Here is a 12449-nt window from a genome sequence, read left to right as displayed (position 1 = left end):
GGGCACGATGTGGCACACATCACCTTGACACGTGCCACATGTGTGTCTGTAGTCCAACTGTGTCATACATAGCAGCAGTGGGTGGCACAGTCATCAACACCCGCACCTGTCTCCTGATGCCAGGGACAGGGACACTTATGAACTGACCTGTCACGATCAGCGTGCCCCTTTGGGACTACGTCGGCTGTGTGTCATGTGTTCCCATGAGCTTCATGTCAGTATCCCGTCAACGGCATCTGCTGTTGGTGCATCCAACAGGGGTCTGTGTGGAGATGGGCATGTAACACATCTACGCACACCATGCCACATGTGGATTCCCAAGGCTGTAGGGTCTGTGTGCATGAGACATCATATATTTTCAGTCATACATGTGTTTGTCGTCTCAATGGCTGTGTCTTTGTGTTGTCACGTGTACCCCTTCATCGCACTGTGTTTGACATGTACATTTGACATTCCATGTGACCTGTGCGTGTGCCTTGCAGTCAGCTGTCTGGATGAGATGACATCCTTCAAATGCAGCTATGTGGTTGTGTGTCACTCCGGTCATATCTGTGGCTCTTCACTCAGACTGGCCCCCAAATCTTTTCAGGGCATGTCATGTTGACTTGACAATCAACAGGTGTATCATGCATTTTGTAGGATTGCCAGCAAGCTGCCATCTGTGTCCTGGATGTATTGCACACACCAGACTCCATAGTTACCTGATGTGTATTAGCAGTGTGCTATGTTCATTGACATTGATGTTTGCCGACTCTCAATCTTCATTCCCTAAACTATGTTTTGCAGGGCACCACTTGTCCCAAGACTAATGTCAAACTTGTGTGCCATGATGGAACGTTCCTGCATCCGCCGTTACAGATTCACACAACAGTTGATTGAGGACCTGACAAACAGGCTGGCACCACACCTCCAACCGCAACACAAGTATCCTCCTGCGCTGACCCCCAAGATGAAGGTGATGGCAGCCTTACATTTTTTTGCAACAGGTACGTTTCAATTCACCATAGCTGATGTGGGTGGGATGTCCCAGACTATGTTCAGCCGTGTCCTGTGTGATGTTTTAGCAGCCATGTTGGAGCACATTGATGAATTCATCAAATTTCCAAGTCCAGAGGGGTTGAGGGATGTCAATGGGGATTTCTATGCCCTGGGTGGGATGCCCCATGTAATTGGGTCCATTGATGGTACACATGTGGCTTTTGTACCACCACAGGCACAGGAACAAACCTATCGCAACCGCAAACATTACCACTCGATAAATGCCCTTGTGGTGTGTCTTGCTAACATGCTGATTTCCCATGTCTGTGCACGTTTTCCAGGATCAGCACACGATGCCTACATCATGAGGCGTAGCAGGGTGCCACTAATGGTGCTGCAGCTGCACAACAAACGAACATGTCTTGTTGGTGGGTATAGTCTTTTTAACCTATGTGTTGCAGTATCTTTGTCTCTTACGGCATCTCGTGACCAACTTATTTACATGGTGTTTCCATGTAGGGGACTCTGGCTATTCCAACATGCCATGGCTGCTGACACCTCTCTGTAACCCAAGAACAGCTGCAGATCACCGGTACAACGATGCACACGGCCAGACCAGGCGAGTGATTGAGAGGACGTTTGGACTCCTGAAGAGCCGATTCCGGTGCCTGGACAAGACAGGCGGGTCTCTCCCTTATGCCCCGGAGAAGGTCTGCAAAATCTTCATTGTGTGCTGCATGCTGCACAACATGGCAGTTGAGAAGGCTGTGCCACTCATCCTGGATCCAGATGAGCAGGAGCATCCACCCGTGGAGGATCAAGGGCATGGTCACGAGGCTAGTGATGATGAGGAGGAGGGGGATGATATCCGGAGTCAGCTCATATGCAACTTCTTCTCATAAATAATGGTGAGTCACTGGCTATGAGTGTGCAAGCTTGTAGAGTTGAGTGGCATGTGTTGCAATGTGTGTGTCCAGCTGACTGAATGCACAGTGACTTGGATGTGTGTTCTGATGTGTCACTCGAGTGATGATGTCATGCAACACAGTTTTGCAGAGAGACTTGATTGGCAATTTACATGTGTCCAACATTGTTGCTGTTTTGTACACTTCCATGTGTGCGTTGAGAATCTTTTTTTGGTGACTTCTTGTGTGTCTGTCATTCCCTGGTATTTGGCACCTGATGTCTGGTTGTGTCATCGTTGTCCTCCTGCTATTCCTCGTGTGGATTGCAACGTGTGCTGAATCAGCGTTCCATGCATGGACATGTGGAAATGTCAGTTTGGGTAAGTATTGCAGCAAGGCTTTTTTGTGGTGATACAGGTTGTGAATGTGTGGTGACTGCTTCTGTGCATGTTGTGGTACCATGCATACATGTCTTCTCACCATGGAGCATATGACATGTAGCATCACTCCCATGACATGATAGTCAGCCTTCTTGACAGTCATCTGTAGTGGAATATGGCATCTGATGAAGGCTTCAAAGTGTGTGTACCTTGGCTCTGAAACATTGCAGAGGCCACGGGTGGACATAGTGGGGGACATCACAACAGCATGCTCTATGGGGAATTGCCGCCTCTCAGTGTGCAGCAGGATGTGTTCTGCTCATCCCCTTACCTTGTGTGCCAGTTCATTGGGATTGACATCATCGTGTTGTGAAGGGGGTGTCCAGCATGTGTCCCACATGTTCTGTCAACTGACCTGTGAGTCTGTTAATATGGAGGCATATCCCTTTGTGTGTGTATGTGGAATAAAGGTGTTCAGCACAATCCAAAGTGCCTCATCTCGGTCACTGGAGATCTCTTACCAGTTTGCATGCGTCATCTATGGCAGACTTGACAAAGATTGGGCATATGAGTGTATGTGTACTTTGGCAACATGCATGCAGTGCTTCATGGCGAATGATCTCTATTGTGCATGACGTGCCTGGTTGTGTATGTATTTGTGCAGGTTGCTGCCCACAACGGGACGTGAATGCCTGCTAATGGTGTGTCTCCTTTGCGCATCTCCGCATTTTGTTGCCTGACACAGTGGCTGTCATTTATGGTGATTGATCATACACTTTCTGGGAGTGACCCATGAGTGAGCTGACACTCCTTCCTTGACATACACCTGTTGCACTGTGCCTTGCAGACCTCCTTGTCTTTGTGTGTTGATTTTTGCATGATTTCTAACCCCTTCCACCTGCTGCTGCCTCACCTGCGGCCCCGCCACTCCGAGTGCCCTGATTCTGCAACCCCCACGCATCTGAAATGCTCAGCCCTTCCCCCTCCACCCATTTGTAATGCAGCCAGCAGCTTTTCTGTGCCACTGTAGCCCCAGTGCCGTGCAAAAGGACGGACCGTCTGCACCTGCAACATGCACAGTGCACGACCCTCTAGTCTTTGCATTATCCACATCACACAACAGGCTCATGCTGCAGCCACTCTCCAAGCAATGTCCTCGTGACAATCATCCTCCTGCCATCAGGCAACCCCTAAGCACACACACGACACCTTCGCATGCTGAGTGTGCTACTCCAACTGCCTACACAGCGCTGCCCAGCCTCCCAGACCCTGTCATTCCAACCAGGTTAGGTGCCTCCTACTCCATACCTGCAACATCCACCAATACGCCATTGGACTCTGTTACCAACTCAACACTGCAGCCCCACACATCACCTTCATGATAGTAACCTGGACAAAAGCATCCTCAGCACATGACGTCTTCATTGCCATCTCAGACGGATACAAGATCACCCGCAGGGACGCCAACACCACTCCCGGGGGCTGAATAGGTAATTATTGACAAGTGCACCCTCAGAGTCACAAGTCCAGGTTTGCAGCAACTCCCTAGCAACCCTCGGAGTAACACTCATCTACAGATCTGCAGGCCTACATCCACAATTCCGCTAAGCCATCAACACGTACATCTGCACGCAGGCCCTCACCTCCACAGGCTACATGTGGCTGGGGGCCAGTAACTTCTTGCTGGAGGAGACACACACCACCATCCATCATTGGTCCATCAACATTTGAATCCACGTCTCCAACAAGCAACACAGTGCCACTCACCCAGCTACAGATCCCTCACAGATGCCAGATGTAAGTCGCCACAGACAAGCTGTGTGGGACACTCAAAACAACATCACCGCCACACCCTGCAAACTCACACACTGGATCAGCAACTGATGCATCAATCTAGCCACATTGACGGACTTTCCTGTGAAGCACAACAACAGTTAAGGAACTTGGGATAAGGCAGACCGACTGGACTCCTACAGACCTAGCCGGACACTTGTGCGAACCTTGCAACACAAAGAGCCATCATTTTCCTTATAGCCCTGGAAAACACCACACGCAGCCATCACCATATCTTCAGCAAGGACAAGTGGAGATCCTTCAGATAGTGCCGAGACACCCAAACACACGACATCAAGGAGCTCTTCAGCATTGTGAGGCAGATCCCATCCCTTGCTATTTTGTACCACTGCAAGCTCATGGCCATGGACAACAGCCTATTCTATTTTCCGCTGGACAAACCCCCCTCAGGTCATGGACTCCCATCAGCAGCACGTACACAACCGGGATCATGTGCACCATCCACTCTGGCTCTCCATCAGGCCCCTTCCCACACAACTTCTCAACCACATCATTCGCCATCCTTGAAGCCCACGTCCTGTGCGTCATGAATGTCTCCTTTGAGTTAGCCACATTCCATGGCTGCTGGAGGCATGCAGAGCCCCAGGCCCTTCTTAAACAACGTACGGCAGTACCACAGGATCTCCTGGTACATCAGCCTACTTCCCTACCCAGCAAATGTCACCAGGAAGACACTCAACTAGCAACTGTCCATTTCCTACATGCAACCAGCTCCAACCAACTGGCACCCGACCGTTTTACACAGTAATCACACCACTGCAACCGTCATCATTGCCAACACCAACGACTACTTTGCCCTGCTCACCAATGGTGAGCCCACCACTCTCGTCCTCTCAATGCCATTCTACACCATGTGCTACCGCACTGTCAGCTCACACATCTCCAACAGTGGTATCCAGAGGAGGGCCCAGGATTCACTCAGGAAGTAGCTCACCAGCAAGGGCCAGGGAGTCTGCCTCCACCCAGCAACATGTAGTACACTGGGGGCATCTCGCCCATGCCACAGGGCTCTTCTCTCAGCGTGATGATCTTCAATGTCTCCATGACCCCCCTCTCCACCATCACATGCACACACAACCTCATCATCATCTGGTATGCCATTGACACCCAGCTGCTCCTCAAACTCACCAAAGAGCCAGCCATTGACAGATCCAAACGTCACGAAGCCATGAGATCCGTTGATGAATGGCTGAACATCAGCCATCTGAGGCTGGGCTTGGACGTGACAGAGGTCATCATCTGAGGACTGTCCCCTTACGGCTAGGTCAACTCCTTGCGTCCCACTGGTCTGTGCACCGCACCAGAACCCAGTGGCCACGCAGGCAAGCTGGTGTTCGTCATGGACCCATCGCTCACAATTAACATGCAACTCACCAACATCTGTACCTCATGCTGCAACACCCTCCACATGCTGCTGATGGCCCCCAGATAGATCCACTCCAAGGCAAGACAGACCGTCCCCCTGGTCCAGGACGCCAGCCGGCTCAAATACAGCACCGGCCTCTACAGAGGACAACAGCACTTATCCACATCCAGGGTGCATCCGCACACCTCATCTGCAACATCCCCCGCCCTAGCCACATCACCGTCCACCTGAGATAGGTACAATGGCTCACTGTGTGCTGCAGGATCACCTTCAGAGTCCTCAACAACACTCAGGAGGCAGTCCACAACCCCTGACCCAAACCGACCTTGGACGCGTGTCATCCAACACCCCGTTGGCCCTACTCCATGCAGCCCACCTTGCCCTGGCCACCATTCATCACATCCACATGACCTCTGCATGCAGGAGATAGTTCTCCCACCTCGCAAAACAGACCTGGTACTCCCTCTCCGGGCACATCAACATGACCCATGACCTCTACACCTTCATGTAACTCTACCAAATTTGTCTGTCAGAGCAATATAGCAAGCCCCCCTTCAGCAGCTTGAGGCCATCACGGCTGAGTGTTAGGCTCCATGTCTGCATTTTGTGATACATTGTGAGCCATGTGTGTCCTCGACCGGACTCAGATCCAAGTGTATGGATGGCTGAAGTTAGTTCCACACACAGGCATACTTTAACATATCCCCACACATAGGTTGTGGACTCATGCTAAATGACTGCAACATGAAATTTCAATAATTAAATTTTTTAATTTCGAACTCTGGGGCGTGATTTGTGCACAGGAAAAGGGGAAATGCAGGGACCATAGAATCCAATGTTCACAGGGGGAGATGGGATCCTTGGCATTTGAAGTCATCAGAGTCCAGCCCACAGTGTTTGGCATCATTGGTCAGACTGTGACCAGCAAGTCCATGTGGCAGATGATGTCAGTCAATGGGGTGATGCGGTCGCACATGAAGGCCAGGTGCCTGGCCAGGTGACCTGGGAGATGTGGATGGCCCGCTGCCTCTCACGGTCTTTTCCGTGGACGACCAACCTTCCTCCGGGGACCCTCAGATGCAGGCCTTGGCGATGTTTGGGATGCTCCGTCGGACGAATCCTCCTCCTCCTCCCTCCCTGTGGCTGGTGCTGGTCTGCGCCTGGTGTCACAGGGAGGGTTGCCCATGTTGTCGGCGATCCGACGGAGTGAATGGCTTATGTCCCTTTGCACCGCCAGGAGCTCAGCCAGTCTTGCCTCCATCCGTCCTTGGTGTTGTTGTTGACTGGCGTGTTGCTCGGCCTGCTGGTTTTTGATCTCTGTGAGGGTCCCCACTACCTGGCTGATCTCCCTGGTGTCACGCCGGTATGCCTCCATGATGTTGCAGATGTGTGACATACCGGTCCCTTCAGCTGGCTGGTCAGGTTCTCGACTCCACCTGCCTCCACTCCCGCCACCCCTGCCCACACGAGCCGGGCCTGCTGTTGTGGGCACATCGGGTCGACGGGACCCCTGAGGGATGGCAGTGGCGGTGTTGTCTGCCTCCTCCTGGGTGCCCGCCGCACCTTGTCCCTCCTGGTCAGACTGGCTCTGTTCACTGCGGGCAGAGCTCCTGGGTGTCTCCTGTGATGTGGCAGGAATGCGGGTGGTGGTTGGCACAGATGTTCCTGAACCAGGTGCTGCAGGTGCTTGGACACCAGAGGGTCCAGGTCAGTCGGGGTAATCCGCGGAGTGTTGAGAGGCTTCGCTGCTGGTGGGATCCGGTTCCTCCCGAGCCTGTGACTGTGATTCTTCCCCCCTATTGTTGGGGGGATGCTCATCACGTTGCCCTGTGTGTGAGAGAGAGACAATGTTAAAGCTGTTTAATGCAACATGCATGTTTCATACACATTCAAGTTGGCACAGTTCCTCCAGGTAGTTGTATGTGCCTAGCATTCTCCTCAATGTTCACTTGTGTATGGGTATGTTGCGGGGGACAGATTGATATGTTCGCCTGAGACTTTGACATGTCCATTTGTGGCTTGGATGCTTCTTCGGCTAGGTATTGGTGATGTTGTGTTACATGTCCATTGTGGCAGTGGGTTAATCCATTGTCTGTCCTGGTGGTGTGTGCTTGTGTAAGGAGTGTGTGTGACAGGGCCTGCCGGTGGGTGTAGTGTGATTTGGCCCTGGGGCTCCCAGGTGATGTAGCGGTCCTCCCATGGAGCATGCTGCCATGACAGTGAGTGTGAGTTCCTATCCTAGATATCTGACCTTGTTGTGTTGGTGTTTGTGTTTGCACTGGTCACAGGAGGGCCTTGTGCTGCCTACACCAGGGCCAAGTGTGAGATATCTTGTCAGTACTTTCCCAATCCCTGTGCATTGCGCATGGTGCATGGGTATGTAGCTGGGCCATATGGGATGAGGGCAATTGTGTCTGATTTGGAATTCAAAACTGCGTTTTGGTGCACCCACCCTCCCAGCATACGGGACATCCATTCTTTTTTTTTTTTCTTTTTTTTGGGAAACCTTTATTACAAAGTTCAAGAGATATACAAGTATGGGCCTACAACCTTCAGGCCGGCCGCTAGTAAACAGTGAGACCATGAAACACATTCATAAACACAAGATGCAAGCAGTAAAAAGTCCCACAGATCAAAAAATATCAATTGCGGCCACATTGCCCAAACATCCCAAATGGCGGTTTCATTTTAAATGAAAAACGAAAAACAAACCCACAAGGCGGCAAAAGTCTAGGCAACAGTATGTGCTCCCCTCGGGAGGGCTCTACCAACCTACAAGAATAGGAGGGGGGGAAGGGCAGGGGCAGAGACAAAGTGGTCACGATAACACAGAGTCAAGAGAATGTGCAGACTAGGGAGACAGGGCCGCCGCCAAGTCGGGCGTCAGTGGCGGGGTACAGATCCCGCCGCGATAGGAGTTCCAGGGGCCCCACACCTTTACCCATTTCCCAGGTTTACCTCTCGCCACATACACAACATTTTCTCGAACATACACCAATCCATATTTTCCTTCCATACCGAAATCGTGGGTGACCTCTGGGAGCCCCACAATTGTGCTATGTCACGCTTGGCCACCATATATCCCAATGTCACCCACCACGTTTGCGTCACCGTGTAATCAGTCGGCTCCCACACATTCAACAGACACCTCCTAGCCTCGGGGAACAGCGCAACATGCGTGACCGCTTGCAACACCGCATGCACACCACGCCAGAATCGAGTCACATCCGGACATTCCCACAGAATGTGGAAGAAGGTCCCTAACATGCCACACCCACGCTTACACATCCCATCCACCGCATATCCCATACGCATCAGGCCCGGTCCCGTAACGTAAACCCTGTGGAGTATTTTGAGCTGGACGAAACGAAGGCGGGCCGGTATGGCCACCTCTTTCGGGGAGGCCACCGCAGATACCCAATCCTCGTCGTCCAGCTCCAATCCATCAGCGACCGATGCCTCACGGAGGGCGGCCAGCAGTCCCGAGCGATCGTTGATGAGCTTTTTATAGATCAATGAGATAGCGCCATCCGGTACATGCCCGTCAAGCACTCTATCTTCCAAAGGGGAGCACTCCGGGATGGACGCGACCTCCGGGAACACGGAAGACAACGCGTGGCAAACCTGTACATACCGGAAGTACTCCCTGTCATGCAACTGATATTCCGCTTTCAGCACATCAAATGTTTTAAATCCCCCCTTCGTCCAAAGATCGCCTACCCTGCTGATGCCAATCGTGTCCCACTTCTCGAAGCCCTGCGTCGTCCACAAACAACCCAGTCGCTTAGAAGCATACAATGGCGTCGCCCGGGTCAACCGATCCTTCCACCCCATCGCCGAGTTTGCCGCATGCCACACCCGTACCGCGACCCGTGTCGGACCCGTCAAACGTGCGTCGAGCGATCTAGAGTAGAGCGCACGATTGTAGTCGCCACCTGGCAACAACAATTTGTCCATTTCAAAAGCCGGATTAAGGGCGGGCCCATAAAGCCTGTGGTTTATCGCAGCCAGCTGGGAGGCCCAGTAATAACGTTTGATGTCGGGGAGGGCGACCCCCCCATCGTACCACGGGAGCGTCAGCTTCGCGAGGGCGATCCGCGGCCTCCCATCCCAAAACAGTTGGCGTTGCAGACCCTCCACCTCCCGAAAGTAACTAGCCGGAATGACATCCATCGTGTTTTGTAAGGCATATAAAAACCGTGGCAACGACATCATCTTAAACAGCGCCGCCCGGCCGAGCGGCGAGAGCGGCAAGCGCCTCCAACGCGCCACATCCGCCTTCAAGCATTGGAGGGGGGGGAGTAGGTTCTGTGTGTATCGGGCCGCGGAGTCCAGAGTGATAAAAATACCCAGATCCTTAAATCCCTGTTGAGCAACCTGGATAGGACAACCCCGCGGGAGGATAGGAGCCTCCCCTGAGAGGACATATACACAGGACTTAGCCCAGTTGATGACTAGGCCTGAGTTCCGGCCAAAGGAATACAGCACATCCACTAACACAATCAACGATTCACGCGGGGAAGCAAGATACAAAAGAATATCGTCCGCGTAGAGAGAGACTCGATCCTCATACTCAGGAGTCCATCGGAGACCACGAATCGAAGGGTGCCACCGCAGTCACTCCGCCAGGGGCTCCAAGGCGAGCGCAAAGAGGAGAGGCGACAGCGGGCAACCCTGTCGCGTGCCTCTACCCAATTCGAAAGGAGCCGATACTCTACCATTCACCACCACCTGGGCAAGCGGTCCGGAATACAACAATTTCACCCAGCCAATGAATCCCGGGCCAAACCCAAACTTCTCCAGCGTCGCCCAGATATATGGCCACTCAAGCGTATCGAATGCCATAGTGGCCTCCAGGGACGCCAAAATGGCTGGCTCACGTATGAACGGAACCCTCAAGAGCACCCCATGCAAATGCCGCAGGTTAAGCGCGGTGTTGCGATGAGGGATAAAACCGGACTGGTCCTGATGGATCAGATCGCACACCACGCTGACCAGCCGATTAGCCAGCACCTTGGCCAGAATTTTCGGTTCCGCATTCAAAAGCGAAATGGGCCTGTAAGAAGTGACCCGATCACGCGGCCTCCCCTCCTTGTGAATAACCACAATAGTGGCTAGACGCTGGTCCAGCGGGAGGGAACCCGCCGCCCGGGCCGCGAGGAACATATCACGAAGGTGCGGCGCCAATGTATCCGGCCGCAATTTGTACAATTCAATGGGAAGGCCATTAGGACCCATGGCCTTGCCAGAGGCGACTGAACGTATGGCCAGGGCGATCTCCTCAGATGTCGGAGTCGCGTCCATCAACGATTTATCCTCCTCCGAAAGGGAAGGCAACGCAATATCTTTAAGCAGGTCGCGGGAATCCTCTTCCGAGCGAGAAGATACCGGGGAATACACCCCGCGGAAATACTCAGCGAAGCAATCAAGGGACATCCATTCTTGAGTTGGTGCTTCGTGTAGCATGGGACATGGCATGGACTTGCTTTCTCAATGGGGCATACACATGTTATTGGCATTCGTTTTGTTTGTGACTGAGGTTCTGGCGGGTGAGGGCTTGGGGTAGTTGCGTGCATTAGGTGTAGTTGGGGTGTGGATGCCATTACCCCCATGTTACGTAAGTGGTTTTTGTACTCACAAGGCACTGGAAGTCCTTGGAGTCCATGTACTGCCACCGGCGGTAGCATGGCCATCACCTTCTCCTCCCAGGAATGGTAATGTACTGGTCTGCGGGGCGTGCCGCCTCCAGTGATGTTGGTCTGGGCGTGCTCTTCATTCCTTTTTCTCTTGACCGCCCTCCGCAGATCGTACCATCTGGCTTGGCATTCATTCCTGGTCCTTCCGATGGGTGCGACAGCATTCACCCTCTCGACGATCCTCTGCCACAGGCGTGATTTTTCAGCTATGCTGGTCTGTCTGACCAATGATCCAAAGAGCTGTGGCTCGACTCTGATGACTTCATTGACAAGGATGTCCAGCGCCTCCCTTGTGAACTTTGGATTCTTGTCGGTGGCCATGGTGTGGGGTGGGATGTATGTCGTTACAATGCACACTTTTACAACGCATGCACTTACAACGCATTTTTTACAACGCAAAATCCATTACAACGCATTGCATTACAACGCATGACACTACAACGCATTTTTTAAAACTACCTTTACAACGCATTCCATTACAACGCATACTACCTTTACAACGCATACCATTACAACGCATAATATTAAATTGCATTTAAGGTAAGTATTAGATAGTATAGGGGTAAAAATTACTTTTCTAACTCCAGGGGGTGCAACAGTAGGGTAAGTGTTGGATACTATAGGGGTAAAAATTACTATTCTAACTCCAGGGGGTGCAACAGTAGGGTAAGTGTTGGATAGTATAGGGGTAAAAATTACTATTCTAACTCCAGGGGGTGCAACAGTAGGGAAAGTGTTGGATAGTATAGGGGTAAAAATTACTATTCTAACTCCAGGGGGTGCAACAGTAGGGTAAGTGTTGGATAGTATAGGGGTAAAAATTACTATTCTAACTCCAGGGGGTGCAACAGTAGGGTAAGTGTTGGATAGTATAGGGGTAAAAATTACTATTCTAACTCCAGGGGGTGCAACAGTAGGGTAAGTGTTGGATACTATAGGGGTAAAAATTACTATTCTAACTCCAGGGGGTGCAACAGTAGGGTAAGTGTTGGATAGTATAGGGGTAAAAATTACTATTCTAACTACAGGGGGTGCAACAGTAGGGTAAGTGTTGGATACTATAGGGGTAAAAATTACTATTCTAACTCCAGGGGGTGCAACAGTAGGGAAAGTGTTGGATAGTATAGGGGTAAAAATTACTATTCTAACTCCAGGGGGTGCAACAGTAGGGTAAGTGTTGGATAGTATAGGGGTAAAAATTACTATTCTAACTCCAGGGGGTGCAACAGTAGGGTAAGTGTTGGATAGTATAGGGGTAAAAATTACTATT

This window comes from Triturus cristatus, chromosome 5_1, assembly GCF_964204655.1.
Source record: "Triturus cristatus chromosome 5_1, aTriCri1.1, whole genome shotgun sequence".
Lineage (NCBI taxonomy): Eukaryota > Metazoa > Chordata > Amphibia > Caudata > Salamandridae > Triturus > Triturus cristatus.
This window is presented reverse-complemented; position numbering follows the sequence as displayed.